General features: G+C 38.3%; 1 long non-coding RNA gene across 1 annotated transcript; it reads left to right on the forward strand.

Moving 5' to 3' along the window:
• Positions 1-386: 386 nt before the first annotated feature.
• On the forward strand, positions 387-19,669 carry LOC144616265 (uncharacterized). Its single transcript, XR_013555407.2, has 3 exons — positions 387-435; positions 18,750-18,912; positions 19,525-19,669. It is a non-coding gene; the product is annotated as an uncharacterized LOC144616265 (long non-coding RNA).
• Positions 19,670-21,144: the final 1,475 nt, after the last annotated feature.

Below are 21,144 nucleotides of genomic sequence, written 5' to 3' on the forward strand. Positions count from 1 at the left end.
TGGACAGCTTGGAGCCTGGAGCCCACTTAGGATTCTGTGTCTCCCTCTCTTTCTCTGCCCCTCCCCAGCTTGCACTCTGCCTCTCCCTCTCTCAAAAATAAATACACATTAAAAAAAATTATAAGACATGGTATAGTTCTTTACCTTTAATCTAGCTTGGGGTTTAAGATATACACACATAAGGTAATGAGAAAATAAGATAAATTTAAAACTAAATCTGGAACATAGAATTATAAGTCTGCAGATCCTCTATTAAAATGTTAAAATACCAGTGTGTTACAATCAGTTGTTAATGTCATTTAAAGCTATCTCCATTGTAACATATTGTATTTTCCAAAGATGCCTGTAACAATACCTCCTATCTCACATCCTGTTCTAGAATGTTGCCACACACTAACAAGAAATAGCATTTATGTTCCTTACTCTTAAACCTGGGTAAGTTTTTGAGACTGCCTAACCAACAGACTAGGGAAGATCAATATTAAGTGACTTCTGAGGCAAGGGCATAAAAATGCCATGTGCTTTTTGCCTTGTTTTCTTGGGATACTTGCTTTTGGAAACCAGTTATCACCTGTGTGAAAGCCCAGGCAGCTCAGGGAGAGGCTCACATGGAAAGGACTAACACCTTTGTCTCCATGCTCTGGCCGAGCTAGCAGCCAGCATCAATTTGCCAGCCATGTGTGGAAGCCATCTAGGAAGCAGACCTTCCAGACCCCCATTGAATCACCCTCTTCTGTCACCAAGTGAGCTCATTCCACTAAGCCATGCCCAAATTGCAGATATGTGAGCAAAATTAAATAATTGTTTTAAGCCATTAAATTTTGGCTGGCTTGTTTCTCAGCAATAGATAAATTAAATACCTCCTAACACCAAGCCTCACTTTCACTGGTATTCAGCTAGGCTTTCTTAAACAGGAAGAAAGGGATGGGGTTACAGTAAAACTCTGGAAAATGAATATATGCCACTATCTGTTTTAATTAAGCCCAACTGCACAAAGAGAAATTATTACCAGTGTGTCAATAGCTACTCAATGCATTTAAATAATTTTATAAAGACTATGCAACAAAATGAGTCTGTAGATCCAGAAAACACTCCTATATAGTTTTGCCAAGATCTGTGCATGCCCAGTGGGCATAGGTCTTGAATGTTAACAACATCCATCTTGGTGAACACATGGAATAGATTTTTTTATGCTATAAGTTTAAAGTAGGGGAAAATGAATCAGAGTTGGGGTAGTCGGGAGGACATCCTCAAGGATGTGAAACTTGGACTGCATGTTGAAGGAAGGGTTGTTTCATTTGAAGAGTCGAGGTGGAGTATACCAAGTGTGGGAAATACTATGTACACACAGATGCCACATAGTGGGATACAGGTTCAAGGTCTTTTCTAGACCAACTCATCTAGGAGAGAGAAGAAACCTTAAGAGGGAGTAAATGAAGAGAGGAAGCCAGATTGCTTACAAAGGCTAAAATGTAAAGTCCTTTGACTCAGGTTTTAGATCTGAATGGCAATTTTAGTAATTGCTGTCAATTTGCCTGTTGTATTTATATGCATTAATTAGGAATCCAAATAAATCTCTTTATTCATGGATTTTCCTTCTTTGCCTCCGAGATGTACAAAGGCACACTTCTTCTTAAAAAGAAGTTAACTATTTTTCTCAAACAACCCCTCAAAATTTAAAAAGCATATATTAGTTTTGTTTATGTCTCTAAAGTGAATTCAATATTTCTGTAATAGGAAGAGTCTAATGGTTTAAATCCAGTTCTCAGTCATCTCAGTCTTTCCTGTTAATCCTAATAACTTAATTAAGAAGTATTGACAGCCATATACATCAGCTGCTAGGCAGTTTCAAAACTGCAGGAGGATAGCCCCAGTTTTGGTCACACCCAGCTGACTTCTGTCCCCCCATCTCAATTCAGAATCCTATACCAAGTGTCCAGTTAGACCTTCCCATGCTTTAGCATTTACACATTCATTCATTTTTGCACTAATATGTTCTAGGCACTCTTCCAGTTAGTAATGTCTGTGATGAAGTCTCTGAAACAATGATTTGTTAATCCCTGGGAACAGATATCAATTTTCAAGGTCCTAGAGGTAATGTGATAAGTAGTTCCCCTCTTGCTGTTCAAATTCTGAACCCAATAAGATCAATATGTTATAGGTCAAAATATTACCCAAATATATCTCAATTGAAGGAAGTAGTTGATGTCTGTAGACCATGAATTTCTTAATACTGAACTCCAGAAATCAACACATGTACCTAGTATTGGACCAGAGTTTTGCTTAATACATGGTGTATCACATCCCCAAATTTGGCAGAGCCTCTCTGGAGGAACAGAATGGAGTGTAGCAGAATGGAGTGTAGCAAAGGGAACAGAAGGGGTAGAGCTAAACATGTCCAGTTTCTCTCTCCAGACTCCCAAACCAGGTAATAGTATTGAGAGGTCTGAAGTCATATTGCTAGAGAATTGCTTGCACATAGAACAGGAGTAGGCAAATTATGGCTCATGGGGACCAATCTTGGGCCATCACGTGTTTTTGTAGAGCCTAAAAGCTAAAACTAGCTTTTACATTTTTAATGGTTAAAAATATCAAAGAAGAAAAATAATTTGGGATACATAAACATTATATGAAGTTTAAATTTCAGTGTCTGTAAATAAAATTTTATTAAAATACAGCCAAGCCCATTTGCTTACATATTGTCTATGGCTGCTGTCACACTACAGGGGCAGAATGGAGTCATTGTGACAGGGACTGTAGGGGACATACAGCTTAAAATATTTTGCTGTTTGGCTTTTTGCATAAAAAGTTTGCTGATCCCTGACATAAAAGGAAAAAGCTGGGTTGGGGAAGAAAAATCTCCTTGGGATTTTTACTAGAGATGGAATCTCCTTCTATGTGTCTATCTTTGTTTGGTATGAGACCAACATTCCCTCAGTCACCCTGGTCAAAACCTGGCAGGCATTTTATGACTAATGTTAAGCCCCTTATCTAATTAATCATCATCTGTTTTCTGTTTATTTTTCTTTTAAAATGCCTTTAAAATTTTTCCTGTTTATTGCCCTAGCTTCACCATTTCACATCAGAATCCCTACAAAACTTTTCCAACTAGACATCTTAATTCCATCTCCATTGTCTTTTAGAATTGAAAGTAACTTTAGAGAGTTTCTGTTCAATCCTCTCATTATCAAAATGAGGGAATTGTTACTCTGTGAGGCAAAAAAAGTTCTCAAATTTGCAAATCTAATTTGTCATTGGCTAGGATTGGACCCAAGATCTCCCAAATAGTAGCTCAGTGGTCCTTCTGCCATGGCATGCTCTTTCCTCACATTGCCCTTCACATGAAATTTTCAGACTCTTATTGATAAAAATCACATTTGTAATCTAGGCCAGGAATCAGAAAACTACAGTACATGGCCACATTTTACTCTCAATCTGCTTTGTGTCGATCAGGACTTATTAGAACACATCCATCATCCTTATTATCTATGGCTGCTTTTGTACCACTGCCTACATCAGAGTTAAATAGTTATGCCAAAGACTATATGGCTCAAAAAGCCTAAAATATTTATTATGTACTCCTTCACAGAAAAAAATTTTGCAGAGCCCTGATCTAGACTCAAAGTGTTCTACCTTTTTCCTCATCACTTACTGTGGCACTGATGGTTCTTCCCCATCGCCATTCTTACTTTCTCTAGCAATAAAACCACTCTTTTTTTTTTCAGCTGAACACATGACCTGTGTGTTTAGCCTGAAGTGAACACTACATGTCTCAGCTTCCCCTGAATGTTGGTGTAAGCAAAGGAATCCATGAGAATCCATTGGACTTGTGTATGCAACTTCCAGGAAGCAATCCTTAAAGGAAAGAAGTACCTTTAAAGGAAGGAACATGCCCTTCTCTTCCCTTTGCCTCCTCCTTTCTAGCTAGAATGATGCCAGGAAAACTGGGAAAGCCAACATGTGCTATAAGATGATTTTGGACATGGAGTTCATATATAGCAGACCAACACAATGGAAAGATACTGGGTTCTTGACATCAAAGTGTTTCCACTATCCTTAGACCACATACCTCTGGATTTTTACATGAATGAGAAACACAGTTCTATGTCAAACAAGATCCTCCATTAATTAGGATTTGTCTGTCACTTGTGATTCATCCTAGGTGATGTGCTTTCCAATAGGAATTTTTTTTCAGAGAAGCTAGTACCTTTATAACTTGCTGAATTGGCTATGATTATTCCCACACCTCCATTCTTTTGCTAATGCTGCTAGCTCATGCTGGATTGCCCACTCTCTCCTCCTCCATTGACCACATTTTACAAATTATTCAAGGCAATTAAAGTTCTATCCATATCCTGAGGCATGCTTTTTTTCACGACTTAAAATTAAGTGCAATATATTCAAACAACTAAGATTGTATATACTGTATTACATTCTTTGAATCATGTGTTTTGAACCATTATGCTAAAGGAGAGTGTAGACTTTTAAAGGATTAGGATTATTTAGTTTTACTTTTATTTCCAGGTTTCTCACACTGTATACAACCACAAAATACCTGATGGATTTATTTGAATAAATTTGGGCAAAAGTGAGCCACACTTACTCATGAGATCATAGGTTCTCATCCTTTAAACTCAGAATGTCTTCTGATACCTGAATCATAATATGTAAGCCCAGCCAAAGAAAGATCTGTCCCAGGGCAAGTCAAACAAAACTGCATATGATGGGCATTTAGGCAAAGAGTTATGTGCTACCTAAGAAAGCCATCATGAGACAATGCACATTACCATTATGTATGATAAATTGGACAGATATGCTGTGCTCTCACTGAAATAAATGGGTCTAATTCCACTTTTAGTTTTTGCTTTTATTATTTATTAGATGCTTTGAGGCCCCAGAAGTTATACTATCATACCTTCTGCCTAAGTAATAGCACCTTAGACATATATATTTAAACTAAGAAACAAAAAGTTTATCAGATAATGTTTATACTTGTCCCAGTTCACCAAGCAAACAGAAACATACTAGCTTGTCAAGGACTCCAATGTCAGAACTCAAATGTTACCTGAACCAACATCCAGGCAGTGTGCTCCCTATGGAACTGCAGACGGTAGACTAAATCTTTAACCACAAGGTATGGGGCCATTTATGTCAACCCAGCCCACAGTTCTTAAACGGGGATATGTTGTCTGTCTGTTCACATTAGAGTACAGCAGAGCTCTTAGAACATTCTTACAAATGAATTGATTCCAGCGTCAGCCAAAAGCCTACCTACAGATAAGCATCATGAGCGGCTGAAAGGAAAATTGAATGAGAACTTCATTTTTTGAGTGCATGAAAGTTGCTGGCTCCCAATTCTTTGCACTTAGCATTTGAGGTAGCTCTCTGGCCAAACTCCCCTGGGGAAGCAGACAGTTGCCTATCAACAGAGGGGAGTGAGATAATGGAAGAGGCAGAAACTTGTCAGACGGCATGGGAACAGAGTGTCTCTCAAATCTTTTGTTTGTTTTTGTTAAAGTGTTCCTATCCATCTCCCCAAAGACTCACTCTTCCAATTTTGCTGAACACTTTGTTCATCTTCTTGATTTCTTTGTCAGTTGTTGTTACTTTTTTGAAGTGCTTGTCAGAAATTTTCTTTTTCTCCAGAAGAATATGTCATTAAGTTATAACTGTTTGCATGGCTACCATCAGCTTTGGTTTGAGGCAGAAATCTTACTTTTTCCCCCCTTTCAGGCCCTCAGCCAAGCTCAGCCTGCCTTGAGGAAAGCCACAGCTTCCAGATGCTTCATTCTTAGACCTCAACCCTAAGTTAACTATGAAAATAGGAACAAAATGCACTGACTTTTATTTTAACATAACCACCCTTCTTAGGTGTACTTAGATATCCTCTACATTTCTGCCCCATCTGCTCCAAGATACTTTATTACAGTCCATTTTCCCTTATTTCTTCTCCCTGTCTTCTTCAGAGCCTACTCCAATCAGTGAAATTTATCTTAGTCACTGTAAACACTCTTCTCTCCTTCATGAGCCCTCCCTTAACTGATTATGTTGGGGAAACAGAATTAAAAACAAAATCTTCTCCCAACACAGAAATCCTCTCCACAAAGGTAGTAGAGAGAGAAAACACTTTTATTATTGGCTAAATATAAAATTAGCATGTGATGTGCATCACAAGCAGTCTGCTGGGGGGAGGGGATTGCAAAGACAAAACAAAATCTCACCCTTTCAAAAAGCTAAGCAGACATAACCCATTCTGTGTATGTTTTCAAGATAAATAACTAGTCGTTAAATAAGAGGACTTGATAGCACTATTTATCACACCCAGTTTCTCCTAACTTTACCTGATAGTTGGAGAGACCATCCGAGTTAGGTAATTGGCTTTAACCAGAGAAAAAACAAGCCTTTCATATTTTTATGACAGGAAGCCATTTTGTAACTTGGAGCAAGGCACCCACCAAAGTTAGGCTTTGACCTCCCACGGAAACCCAGAGACAGGGGTGCTATTTCCCTTGATGTTTACATTTCAAAGAACTGACTCCTGGGTCCTTGAGAAAAACATCCCTACAAATGGCCTATGCAGTTTTCAAAAGGATTTATAAAATTTTAAAGAGAGGAGAAAGAACATACAATTATGAGTTTTTTAAAGTAAATGCTCTAAGGAAAGGGATGGGGATCTTCCCTTATTTTCTACAGGGAGAATCAGGCCTCTTATTTTTAATTTGTGTTTGTCCTTGCAATTATACTTTAGCTTTAATTTCCTTGTTCTACCTACTGTAATCATGTGAAATGAAGAAGGAGAGGTTTGGAGGCCACTTATGGGAAAGCTCAAAACAGGAGGTTGTAGAAAGAAATACGGGAGAAAGGAAGCACAAACCTTGCTCTGAGGTAGGCAAACAATATGATTTTTGAACGCAGTTCAGAAACATTCATTGACCGTCACTCAGAGGTGAAATGTTTGGTGGGATTCCTGAACCCCAGCCCAGACATTCACATTCAGTAAGTTTTAGGAACTTAGTTGAGGTTCAGAACATATAATTAAAAAGAAACTTTCCCAAATGATTTTGAGTGCAGCCAGATTTAGGAACCATGGATTTGAGGCATGACAGTGTGGGTGTCTCTCTCATTTTCCAAGTCAGTCCTCCAGAGTTTGCCCTAAGATCTTGGAGAAAAGGAGATAGAAATAAATAAAACACATAATACAAGTGGTTTATTAACAAATAAATAATAAGAGGCCACCCCATTTGAAATTTTTTCTTAATGGAAATAAAAACTCTTCTCCTGCCATAGAAAAGAGCTGATTTTTTTATATTGCACATGTAAGTGATATCATACAGTATTTGTAGAGATGGAGAGTAGAATGGTGGTTACCAGGGGATGGGAGTGAGGGAGTAGGCAGAATTTGGGAGATGTTGTTCAAAAGATACAAACTTGTAGTTAGAGGATGAATAAGTTCCAAGGATCTGATGCTTGGCACTGATTATAGTTAACTGCACTGTGTCATACACTTCAAAGTTGCTAAGAAACTAGATCTCAAATGTTCTCACCACAGAAAAGAAATGACAATTGTGGGACATGATGGAGGTTTGGGCTAAATGCTATGGTGGCAATCATATTGCAATACACAAATGTATTAAATCAACACATTATATACCTTAAACTTACACAGTTATATGTCAGTTCTATGTCAATAATAAAATAATAATAATAATAAATAATAATAATAATAATAATAATAATAAAAGAAAGAGCTGATGATGCACATGGTTCTTCCTTTCCTCCTACCTATGTTATGGGGTTTGAGAGTTGGACCCAGGCAGGGCCTGGGTTTCAGGGGAGGCAAGCAGAGATATGAACCACAGGAGTCTGTAAGAATCACAAGGAGACGATGAGAAAGATTTGAGTGGGAAGGGGACATCCAGGGATCTCTAGGTAAAGACTCAAGTTAGCCTGCCATTATCCTTAACCTCATCCTCTTCATTGTCTTCTTCCATATTCTTAGGTTTATAGATGAAAAGCCAAAGATGAGCACACCATTTCTGCTGACAGGTGACTGACAGCAATAATTAAGCACAAAGTTTGGTTGATGGTTGGGTTTTCTGAATAGCATTTGTACCCTTGGGGATGATAAAATATGAATTTCTCAGCACCTGCAGATAAACTGGAAAGCCTACAAAAGATGTTTCCAAGATTTGCTGGTAGGGAGGCAGCACTGTTCAGAAGCAGTGTTCTGTCTAAAGAACAGATGGTCTAAAAGTAGTCAGTCTTGAGCACAATGGGGATGGGTGGAGAGATGGGAGGGTAAGATAAAACTACATGGGGATATTTTTATAAAGCAGTATGATTTGATAAATAGCAAAGGGGGAAATCAAAGAGATGTGATGTCTAGTCTAATAAAAGGATTTAAGATGCAAGATGGCCTGGGATCAGAGATAAAATAAAACATAAATGCTTTTGGAGCAGACTACAGGTAAAATGAATCTTTAATAACCCTACATACCAAGTAGAAATATATCCAAAACTGTAAAATTGGACTAAATACCAGCTCATATCACTTTAGCAATGAAAATGAAAGGAATGATAGTAACTCCTATTCTCAAACGAAATTCAGCCTCACCTGATAATTACTAGGATACTCAGTTTCTCAAATAATGGCATCACATTGAGTAAATGGACTACTGAAAATGTGCTTGTGAAGAACGTTGTAAGAAAAAAATGTCACTTGTTGAGTACCTATTGTGTGCCAAGCAGGATACAAAGTATCTCACATACATTATCTAAGAAATGCTCAAAGTAGTCCTAAGAATTAGGTATTACTTGGGATGCCTGAGTGGCTCAGTCAGTTAAGCAACTGACTCTTGATTTCAGCTCAGGTCATGATCTCACAGTTCATGAGTTCTAACCCTGCATCAGGCTCACACACTGACAGTGCAGATCCTGCTTTGGATTCTTTCTCTCCCTCTCTGCCTCTCCCCCACTTGGCTTGTGCATGTGCACTCTCTCTCTCAAAATAAATAAACTTAAAAAGAAAGAATTAGGTATTGCTTATATTTTATTTACATGGAGACTGAGTTTCTGAGAAATAAATTGCCCAAATTACACAACTAGGGAATGGTGGAAACAATCCAAACTGAGACTGCTGAACACAAAGCCCTTCACATTTTTACTCTGGTTGTGAGTATAGACTCTGTGGATTGTTTCCTATAGGCTTCTACCTATAACTCAACTGAAAAAAGTCATTAGACAGGGGTTCCTGGGTGGCTCAGTCGGTTGGGCTTCCGACTTCAGCTCAGGTCATGATCTCATGGTTTGTGAGTTTGAGCCCCACGTCTGGCTCTATGCTGACAGCTCAGAGTCTGGAGCCTGTTTCAGATTCTGTGTCTCCCCCTTTCTCTTCCCCTCCCCCACTCATGCTCTGTCTCTCTCCATTTCTCAAAAATGAATACATGTTAAAAAAAAAAGAGTCATGAGACAGAGGAACTCTCTGGTTAGTCCTTTTTTCATTCAACATGCAATCGCTGGATGAATTTAATCAACAAATTAACTGCAAAAGGGCAATCTCTCATTCTAATTTCCAACTTTTTACTCACTCAACAGTCTCCAAGCTTTTTCTATAATGTTTTCCAATCAGTACAAAATTTTGATCGTATACTACCAATATATGTATAATTATTTATAATTTTACTAATATATTAACATATTGCATACTTTATAATACTTATTCAAAGATAGAATAATTTTAAATGAGAATAAACAAATATTTTCAATATAATATTTCCAATACCTTTAAGTTTATTTATGAACATTGCCCAAACATGTTGAGTGCAATGTGATTGAATCCTCTGCTCTAATTTTGAAAATCTTAATATTTTGTTATACATTAATTAGATTCTAGGTCAGTTTCTAAGTTAAGTTTATTTTGATATTTATGTGAGACATTGTCATTTGGTCACGGCAGTCTTTGAAAGCAAATACTCAACTAGTAAATATGAATTTTCCCTGATTTTAATCAATTGTCCTTGAAAATTCACCAGACAGTGTTGCTTGTTTTTATTTTTAACAAGTGGATTCAAATAAACAATAAATATAGAACATTTTAAAAGAGTGTAGAGAATTCTGTCTCTAAGTTTCTTAAATGCACGTGTGCACACACAGTTTGTGTGTGTGTCTATATACAACCTTTTATCAATGGCACACTTCTTGCTGAAATGATTAAAAGATTTCCAAATACCCATTTTCAATATATTCTTTCTGTAATACAAAAGGCAGTTATTTTCTCACTCAATATAAAACTTGGGTGTGAATAATTGTGAATGTATTTGGCGGATCCTGTCAAATCTGAGCAGATGATCATTACTTTTAACATGGAATATGGCTGACATAGAGAAGTGTCAGCTCTAATACTTTTATTGTGCTGTACATGCACTTACAGTATTGATATAATTTTTAAAAATTTAAGTTTATTTATTTTGAGAGACAGAACAAGCACGTGTGGTGGGAGGGGCAGAGAGAGAGAAAAAAAGAGAGAGGGAGGGAGAAAGAGAATCCCAAGCAGGTTCCACACTGTCAGCACTGATGGAGGGCTCAAACTCACGGACTGAGATCATGACCTGAGCCAAAGTCAGATGCTTGACTTGACTGAACTACCCAGGTGCCCCAGTATGGATATAATTTTTAAACTACAATTCCCATATTGGTATTTAAGCCTCTTTCCCATTTCCTAAAGTATATTTAGATAAAGCAATAATAAATTCTGTTAATAATGTCACTGTGTGGCAGGGCCCTGATTAGACACGTGAGGATTTCACCATCTACTCACCCTCAGTGCAGAACTAAACTCTTTGTGCAGGAAACATCACTTACGGTGCATAATAAATCCTGGTACAGAACCCAGAGCCACAGCCAGTGTATATCTTAAAGGTGACACTTATTAAAGCTTAATTCCTTTCTTTAAAAATTAAAAATAAATACAAATGGAAGTTTTCATATTTTCTTCATATACCACAGTGAGTGCCCACAGCCCTCTCTGGAGACTGCTATAGTGGACAGCTCTAGATGCCTTGCCAAACCCCAGAACAACTTACATAAAACAGAACTCCTCTCCCTTATTTTCTGCTAAAACCCAAAATGTATCCCTTTCCTGTGTTCCAACCATTAAATATTAAAAGAAAAATGTCAGCAATCAAGAAACATCTGTTAAGTGTTTACTAGGTGCCAGGCAAGACAATGTAAATTAATACTAAAATATTGATATCCTTAATCTCTATAAACTGATATCCTTATCGCTACTTCTATAAACTGATAAGGTGACAATTTCCTATGAATGTATCAAAAATATTTGATTTGATTAGTAATCAAATTAGCAAAACTCTGTGAAAAAAGAGAGACCACTTTTTCTTAAGGAACTTATATACATTAAATGGACATACGTTGTATTAGTGACAAAGGGAATGTCCTTGTTGGAAGACCATTTGACCAAATTTACTAAGAATTTTAGAAATGTTTATGCCACTTTAAACTATGAATAACAATGTAATGTCCATATATTTATTATAAAGAAAAAATCATAGGAGTGCCTGGGTGGCTCATTCGGTTGAGCACCTGACTTCAGCTCAAGTCATGACCTCAGAGTTCATGCGTTCAAACTCCACATCTGGCTTTGCACTGACAGCACAGAGCCTGCTTCAGATTCTCTGTTTCTTTCTCTCTCTGCCCGTTCCCTGCTCATGCTCTCTCTCTCTCTCTCTCTGTCTCAAAAATAAACATTAAAAAAGATTTTAAAGAAATAATCACAGATATATAGAAAGATTGATTAAAAATTTTTAAGAGGGGTGCCTGGGTGGCTCAGTCGGTTGAGGGTCTAATTTCGGCTCAGGTCATGATCTTGCAGTCTGTGAGTTTCAGCCCTACGTTGGGCTCTATGCTGACAGCTCAGAGCCTGGAGCCTGCTTTGGATTCTGTGACTCCCTCTCTCTCTGCACCTCCCTGACTCTCACTCCGTGTCTCTCTCTCTCTCCCTCTCTCTGCCCCTCACCCACTCATACTCTGTCTCTCTGCCAAAAATAAATAAACATTAAATTTTTTTTTTAATTTAAGAAATTTGTGAAGTTGGAGACAATTTGAATATCCAACAATTCGGGATTAGGTAAATCAATTGCAGTGGATTCAAAAACTAGACAACTATGTGATTATTAAAATCAGATTCTGGAAGAATATTTAATGATATGTGGAAATGTTCATGATATAGTTGTGAATGTAAAAAAGGCAGGTATAAAAGAGCATAAAGATCTCAATTTTATAAAAACAAACTAAAAAATAAGAATGGAAGGAAAAACATTTTTAACAATTCATGTATCTAGGTAATGGGGTTACAACTGGCTACTACTTATTTTTTTTCAATATATGAAATTTATTGTCAAATTGGTTTCCATACAACACCCAGTGCTCATCCCAAAAGGTGCCCTCCTCAATACCCATCACCCACCCTCCCCTCCCTCCCACCCCTCATCAACCCTCAGTTTGTTCTCAGTTTTTAACAGTCTCTTATGCTTCGGCTGTCTCCCACTCTAACCACTTTTTTTCCTTCCCCTCTCCCATGGGTTTCTGTTAAGTTTCTCAGGATCCACATAAGAGTGAAAACATATGGTATCTGTCTTTCTCTGTATGGCTTATTTCACTTAGCATCACACTCTCCAGTTCCATCCACGTTGCTACAAAGGGCCATATTTTGTTCTTTCTCATTGCCCTGTAGTACTCCATTGTGTATATAAACCACAATTTCTTTATCCATTCATCAGTTGATGGACATTTAGGCTCTTTCCATAATTTGGCTATTGTTGAGAGCGCTGCTATAAACATTGGGGTACAAGTGCCCCTATGCATCAGTACTCCTGTATCCCTTGGGTAAATTCCTAGCAGTGCTATTGCTGGGTCATAGGGTACGTCTATTTTTAATTTTTTGAGGAACCTCCACACTGTTTCCCAGAGTGGCTGCACTAATTTGCATTCCCACCAACAGTGCAAGAAGGTTCCCGTTTTTCCACATCCTCACCAGCATCTATAGTCTCCTGATTTGTTCATTTTTGCCACTCTGACTGGCATGAGGTGATATCTGAGTGTGGTTTTGATTTGTATTTCCCTGATGAGGAGCGACATTGAGCATCTTTTCATGTGCCTGTTGGCCATCCGGATGTCTTCTTTAGAGAAGTGTCTATTCATGTTTTCTGCCCATTTCTTCACTGGGTTATTTGTTTTTCGGGTGTGGAGTTTGATGAGCTCTTTATAGATTTTGGATACTAGCCCTTTGTCCGATGTGTCATTTGCAAATATCTTTTCCCATTCCGTTGGTTGCCTTTTAGTTTTGTTGGTTGTTTCCTTTGCTGTGCAGAAGCTTTTTATCTTCATAAGGTCCCAGTAGTTCATTTTTGCTTTTAATTCCCTTGCCTTTGGGGATGTGTCAAGTAAGAAATTGCTATGGCTGAGGTCAGAGAGGTCTTTTCCTGCTTTCTCCTCTAGGGTTTTGATGGTCTCCTGTCTCACATTCAGGTCCTTTATCCATTTTGAGTTTATTTTTGTGAATGGTGTGAGAAAGTGGTCTAGTTTCAACCTTCTTCATGTTGCTGTCCAGTTCTCCCAGCATCATTTTTAAAGAGACTGTCTTTTTTCCATTGGATGTTCTTTCCTGCTTTGTCAAAGATTAGTTGGCCATACTTTTGTGTCTCTAGTTCTGGGGTTTCTATTCTATTCCATTGGTCTATGTGTCTGTTTTGGTGCCAAAACCATGCTGTCTTGATGATTAGAACTTTGTAGTAGAGACTAAAGTCTGGGATTGTGATGCCTCCTGCTTTGGTCTTCTTATTCAAAATTACTTTGGCTATTCGGGGCCTTTTGTGGTTCCATATGAATTTTAGGATTGCTTGTTCTAGTTTTGAGAAGAATGCTGGTGCAATTTTGATTGGGATTGCATTGAATGTGTAGATAGCTTTGGGTAGCATTGACATTTTAACAATTATTTATTCTTCCAATCCATGAGCACGGAATGTTTTTCCATTTCTTTGTATCTTCTTCAATTTCCTTCATAAGCTTTTTATAGTTTTCAGCATACAGATCTTTTACATCTTTGGTTAGATTTATCCCTAGGTATTTTATGCTTCTTGGTGCAATTGTGAATGGGATCAGTTTCTTTATTTCTCTTTCTGTTGCTTCATTATTAGTGTATAAGAATGCAACTGATTTCTGTACATTAAGTTTGTATCCTGCAACTTTGCTAAATTCATGTATCAGTTCTAGCAGACTTTTGGTGGAGTCTATCGGATTTTCCATGTATAATATCATGTCATCTGCAAAAAGCGAAAGCTTGACTTCATCTTTGCCAATTGTGATGCCCTTGATTTCCTTTTGTTGTCTGATTGCTGATGCTAGAACTTCCAGCACTATGTTAAACAACAGCGGTGACAGTGGGCATCCCTGTCGTGTTCCTGATCTCAGGGAAAAAGCTCTCAGGTTTTCCCCATTGAGGACGATGTTAGCTGTGGGCTTTTCATAAATGGCTTTTATGATGTTTAAGTATGTTCCTTCTATCCTGACTTTCTCAAGGGTTTTTATTAAGAAAGTTGCTGAATTTTGTCAAATGCTTTTTCTGCATCGATTGACAGGATCATATGGTTCTTCTCTTTTTTTTTGTTAATGTGATGTATCACGTTGATCGATTTGCGAATGTTGAACCAGCCCTGCATCCCAGGAATGAATCCCACTTGATCATGGTGAATAATTCTTTTTATATGCTGTTGAATTCGATTTGCTAGTATCTTATTAAGAATTTTTGCATCCATATTCATCAGGGATATTGGCCTGTAGTTCTCTTTTTTTGCTGGGTCTCTGTCTGGTTTAGGAATCAAAGTAATACTGGCTTCATAGAATGAGTCTGGAAGTTTTCCTTCCCTTTCTATTTCTTGGAATAGCTTGAGAAGGATAGGTATTATCTCTGCTTTAAATGTCTGGTAGAACTCCCCTGGGAAGCCATCTGGTCCTGGACTCTTATTTGTTGGGAGATTTTTGATAACCGATTCAATTTCTTCGCTGGTTATGGGTCTGCTCAAGCTTTCTATTTCCTCCTGATTGAGTTTTGGAAGAGTGTGGGTGTTTAGAAATTTGTCCATTTCTTCCAGGTTGTCCAATTTGCTGGCATATAATTTTTCATAGTATTCCCTGATAATTGTTTGTATCTCTGAGGGATTGGTTGTAATCATTCCATTTTCATTCATGATTTTATCTATTTGGGTCATCTCCCTTTTCTTTTTGAGAAGCCTGGCTAGAGGTTTGTCAATTTTGTTTATTTTTTCAAAAAACCAAGTCTTGGTTTCGTTGATCTGCTCTACAGTTTTTTTAGATTCTATATTGTTTATTTCTGCTCTGATCTTTATTATTTCTCTTCTTCTGCTGGGTTTAGGCTGCCTTTGCTGTTCTGCTTCTATTTCCTTTAGGTGTGCTGTTAGATTTTGTATTTGGGATTTTTCTTGTTTCTTGAGATAGGCCTGGATTGCAATGTATTTTCCTCTCAGGACTGCTTTTGCGGCATCCCAAAGCGTTTGGATTGTTGTATTTTCATTTTCATTTGTTTCCATATATTTTTTAATTTCTTCTCTAATTGCCTGGTTGACCCACTCATTCTTTAGTATGGTGTTCTTTAACCTCCATGCTTTTGGAGGTTTTCCAGACTTTTTCCTGTGGTTGATTTCAAGCTTCATAGCATTGTGGTCTGAAAGTATGCATGGTATGATCTCAATTCTTGTATACTTATGAAGGGCTGTTTTGTGACCCAGTATGTGATCTGTCTTGGAGAATGTTCCATGTGCACTCGAGAAGAAAGTATATTCTGTTGCTTTGGGATGCAGAGTTCTAAATATATCTGTCAAGTCCATCTGATCCAATGTATCATTTAGGACCCTTGTTTCTTTATTGACCTTGTGTCTAGATGATCTATCCATTTCTGTGAGTGGAGTGTTAAAGTCCCCTGCAATGACCACATTCTTATCAATAAGGTTGCTTATGTTTGTGAGTAATTGTTTTATATATTTGGGGGCTCCTATATTTGGTGCATAGACATTTATAATTGTTAGCTCTTCCTGATGGATAGACCCTATGATTATTATATAATGCCCTTCTTCATCTCTTGTTACAGCCTTTAATTTAAATTCTAGTTTGTCTTGATATAAGTATGGCTACTCCAGCTTTCTTTTGACTTCCAGTGGCATGATAAATAGTTCTCCATCCCCTCACTCTCAATCTGAAGGTGTCCTCAGGTCTAAAATGAGTCTCTTGTAGACAGCAAATAGATGGATCTTGTTTTTTCATCCATTCTGATACCCTATGTATTTTGGTTGGCGCATTTAGTCCATTTACATTCAGTGTTATTATAGAAAGATATGGGTTTAGAGTCATTGTGATGTCCATAGGTTTCATGCTTGTAGCAATGTCTCTGGTACTTTGTCTCACAGAATCCCCCTTAGGATCTCTTGTAGGGCTGGTTCAGTGGTGACAAATTCCTTCAGTTTTTCTTTGGGAAGATCTTTATCTCTCCTTCTATTCTAAATGACAGACTTGCTGGATAAAGGATTCTCGGCTGCATATTTTTTCTGTTCGTCACATTGAAGATCTCCTGCCATGCCTTTCTGGCCTACCAAGTTTCAGTAGAGAGATCGGTCACGAGTCTTATAGGTCTCCCTTTATATGTTAGAGCACGTTTATCCCTAGCTGCTTTCAGAATTTTCTCTTTATCCTTCTATTTTGTCAGTTTCACTATGATATGTCGTGCAGAAGATCGATTCAAGTTACATCTGAAGGGAGTTCTCTGTGCCTCTTGGATTTCAATGCCTTTTTCCTTCCCCAGATCAGGGAAGTTCTCAGCTATTATTTCTTCAAGTACACCTTCAGCACCTTTCCCTCCTTCTTCCTCCTCTGGAATACCAATTATGCGTAGATTATTTCTCTTTAGTGCATCACTTAGTTCTCTAATTTTCCCCTCATACTCCTGGATTTTTTATCTCTCTTTTTCTCAGCTTCTTCTTTTTCCATAATTTTATCTTCTAGTTCACCTATTCTCTCCTCTGCCTCTTCAATCCTAGCCGTGGTTGTCTCCATTTTATTTTGCAGCTCATTAATACCATTCTTTAGCTCCTCCTGGCTGTTCCTTAGTCCCTTGATCTCTGTAGCAAGAGATTCTCTGCTGTCCTTTATACTGTTTTCAAGCCTAGCGATTAATTTTATGACTATTATTCTAAATTCACTTTCTGTTATATTGTTTAAATCGGTTTTGATCAGTTCATTAGCTGTCGTTATTTCCTGGCCTTTTTTTGAGGGGAATTCTTCCGTTTGGTCATTTTGGATAGTTCCTGGAGTGGTGTGGTACTGCAGGGCACTTCCCCTGTGCTATCTTGAATAACTCGCGTTGGTGGGTGGGGCCACAGTCAGACCTGATGTCTGCCCCCAGCCCACCGCTGGGGCCACAGTCAGACTGGTGTGTGCCTTCTCTTTCCCTCTCCTAGGGGCGGGATTCACTGTGGGGTGGCGTGGCCTGTCTGGGCTACTTGCACACTGCCAGGCTTGTGCTGCTGGGGATCTGGCATGTTAGCTGGGGTGGATAGGCAAGGTGCATGGGGGCAGGAGGGGCAGGCTCAGCTCACTTCTCCTTTTGTGAACCACTTCAGGAGGGGCCCTGTGGCAGCGGGAAGGAGTCAGACCCGCCTCCGGAGGGGTGGCTCCGCAGAAGCACAGCGTTGGGTGTTTGCGCGGTGCAAGTAAGTTCCCTGGCAGGAACTGGTTCCCTGTGGGATTTTGGCTGGGGGATGGGCGAAGGAGATGGCGCTGGCGAGCACATTTGTTCCCCGCCAAGCTGCACTCTGTCGTCTGGGGCTCAACAACTCTCCCTCCCGTTGTCTTCCAGCCCTCCCACTCTCCGAGCAGAGCTGTTAACTTATAACCTTCCAGATGTTAAGTCCCACTTGCTGTCCGATCACACTCTGTCCGGCCCCTCCACTTTTGCAAGCCGGACTCGGGGGCTCTGCTTGGCCAGCGGGCTGCCCCTCTGCCCCGGCTCCCTCCCACCAGTCCGTGGAGCACGCACGGCCTCTTCACCCTTCCTACCCTCTTCTGTGGGCCTCTCGTCTGCACTTGGCTCCAGAGACTCTGTTCTGCTAGTCTTCTGGCAGTTTTCTGGGTTATTTAGGCAGGTGTAGGTGGAATCTAAGTGATCAGCAGGACGCACGGTGAGCCCAGCGTCCTCCTATGCCGCCATCTTCTCCAGGTCTGTCTCAGAGGTGGCCACCGCTCTAGACTACTTAATTTTTTATACTCTTTTATATTTAGAAAATGCCCATACAGTATAGAAAGTGTATATATATACACATATATATGTGTATGTGTGCCTATGTGTACACATCTATTCACAGTAGGCATTTTTAAAAATATGAAATGTATTTGAATTTTCTATGATACACAGCCCCAAAAAATCTTGTATATACATGTATTATGAGACAAGATTTGGCTGTGTATCATAGATAATCCAAATAGGTGGCCTAAGGAAGACAAATTGTTATTTCTCTCATTTAACAGAGGTCTAGAGGAAGGGTGTCTAGAATTAGTCTGGCAGCTCCAGAGTTATCAACGACCTAGCCTCCTCATACCTTTCCACTCTACCAGTAGAACATAGCTTCCTTTCTAAGGTAACTTTATAGCCAATTTTATCTGCATTCCAGGAAGGAAAAAGAAGGAAAAAGCGTAGATAAAAGGCACATGTTCTACCAATTCAGGCCACTTTGAGGAGTCTTCCTAAGAAGCCATACTCAAAAACTTTGATGGCCGCCATTATCTGCAACCTGGAAATAGGGGATGCTACCTGCTGCTTGGAGTAAATTCCAGGTTTGTTTCTAAGGAAGTAGAAAAGAATGACATTGAGTAGGCAATTAGCAGGCTCTGCTACACTTAGAGTAATAAAACTGCCTTAATTTTTTTTTATGTTTATTTTTAAGTGAGACAGAACTTGAGTGGAGGAGGGGCAGAGAGAGATAGGGAGACACAGAATCTGAAGCAGGCTCCAGGCTCTGAGCTGTCAGCACAGAGCCTGACGTGGGTCTCCAACTTGTGAACCACAAGAACATGATGTGAACCTAAGTCAGACACTTAACCAACTGAGCCACCCAAAAGCCCCTTCTGGTTGTAATTTTTTTTTTTAAAGAATGGTGGTGGCAGAGCAAGAAAAAAGAATCTATATAAGAGGAAAAGAATGGAAGAGAAAATAGGAGATGAAAATTAAAAAATTAAGAATCACAGAAATCAAAGAAGATTGTTCTGGTGCCTATAAGGGGAAAAGTGCTCAATGAAGGATTCAACTATCAGCAATTTAAAGTTTTAAATATTTCTTGTACCACTTTCTAAAAATAAACTCAAGGGAAAATGAATTGAAAAAGAGAAAGAAAAATATGATGGACTATAATCCTGATATGTCATTCACTCTTCTTTATCTCTTTCCAGGATTCCTAGGAGTTAAAGTGAATCTTTGGAACACAGTAGATACTGGCAATTAGAGTCTGATTCTTCTGCTTCTCTCTGTGTAAGACAGGGAAGGCTAGAATTTCTACAATGTATCTCAAATAGATCAGTGCTATCTGTTCTCTTACTCCATGGTGTCAATATCTCAATATAATACTTGCCATTAAATAAAAGTCTGTTTTCATGTGGATTTGCTACATAAATATGAATACTAATAATACTTAAATATATATTCAATATTAAAAGATATGTATTTTAAATATATATAAATATATAATGCTTTCTAGACATTATAAGCCATTTTTCACAATAAATCTCATGGGTATATTATGCAATTATCAAGGCAAAAGAATCTGAAATTCATTTTGAAGTTAAACTCTGTATCATGCATATGATTTTAGAAAACTTGGAGCACAGGGAGCAACAAAAAGCCTTAAAGCTAAATAAACACAAAGGATTATCCTATCTTGTCCAGTTATATAGCTAAAGAAGTCACAAGAACTTCCCATGTAATTGTAAATTAGCTAATTATAAGACTTTAGCATTTCAGAATAAACATGATGCTCAAAAAATCCAAAGATAATTTGATGCCTAGTTTTAAATGAAACTACAATGTTTATTCTAAAGAAAAAAATTAGAAGATGCTTAAAATCAGGGCTCCTGGGTGGCTTAGTCAGTTAAAGCATCCAACTCTGGATTTTGGCTCAGGTCACGATCTCTCAATTCATGAGGTTGAATCCCACATTGGGCTCTGCACTGATGAAACAGAGCCTGCTTGGGATTTTCTCTCTCCTTCTCTCTCTGCCTCCCCTCTGCTCTTTCTTTTTCTCTCTCTCAAATATGAAGGAAGGAAGGAAGGAAGGAAGGAAGGAAGGAAGGAAGGAAGGAAGATGCTCAAAATTAAAGCATGCAGGTCTTCTGTCTCTTCAGAACCAAAGCTGAATTTATTATCATGACATTACTTTCCATGCCATCCCAATGATTGGGTTTTTTTCCTTTCCTTTTTTTATTTGAGAAGTCCAAGATTATGTTTGTATTTGCAGAAAGCCTATTTTGCAAAGGAAACATAGGAATAAAATATATCTATGAATAACTATTGACATATTCCATGATCAAGAGGATCTCTATGCTGTTCCCTTAAAAGTTACAGCTCCTTCCTGTTCTAAGCTGTCAGATCTATTGTCAGAAACCCATCCCTACCAAACACAGAACTATCTTTATTTAATTTCCCCACTTAATGTCAGTAGTAAATTTGATTAAGGCAAGATAATACCATTTTCAAAGAACAGTTAGAAGATCATTGAAAAGCTACTAAATTATGCCATGGAATCTTTAATTTATTATTGCTTTATATTCTACTGACTCATTTATCCGTGGCACCAAAATGCTCCTAAATTCTGAATAATTCTCACCTGATTGTTTAGAATCATGCAATCAATCAGCATTTATCAGAAGCCTTTAAGCATATTGTGCAAGAGTGGGTTTCTACCAAGATATTTGTCTATAAATATAGTTCCTGACCTTTGGAAACTTCCTTTGTAAAAATAAGAGTTTGTTAAAATTTTTTAAAAATTTTAATAGCTGCCTATTGTGTATTATTCC

Source organism: Panthera onca, chromosome B2 (assembly GCF_046562875.1).
Source record: "Panthera onca isolate mPanOnc1 chromosome B2, mPanOnc1 haplotype 2, whole genome shotgun sequence".
NCBI classification, from domain to species: Eukaryota; Metazoa; Chordata; class Mammalia; order Carnivora; family Felidae; genus Panthera; species Panthera onca.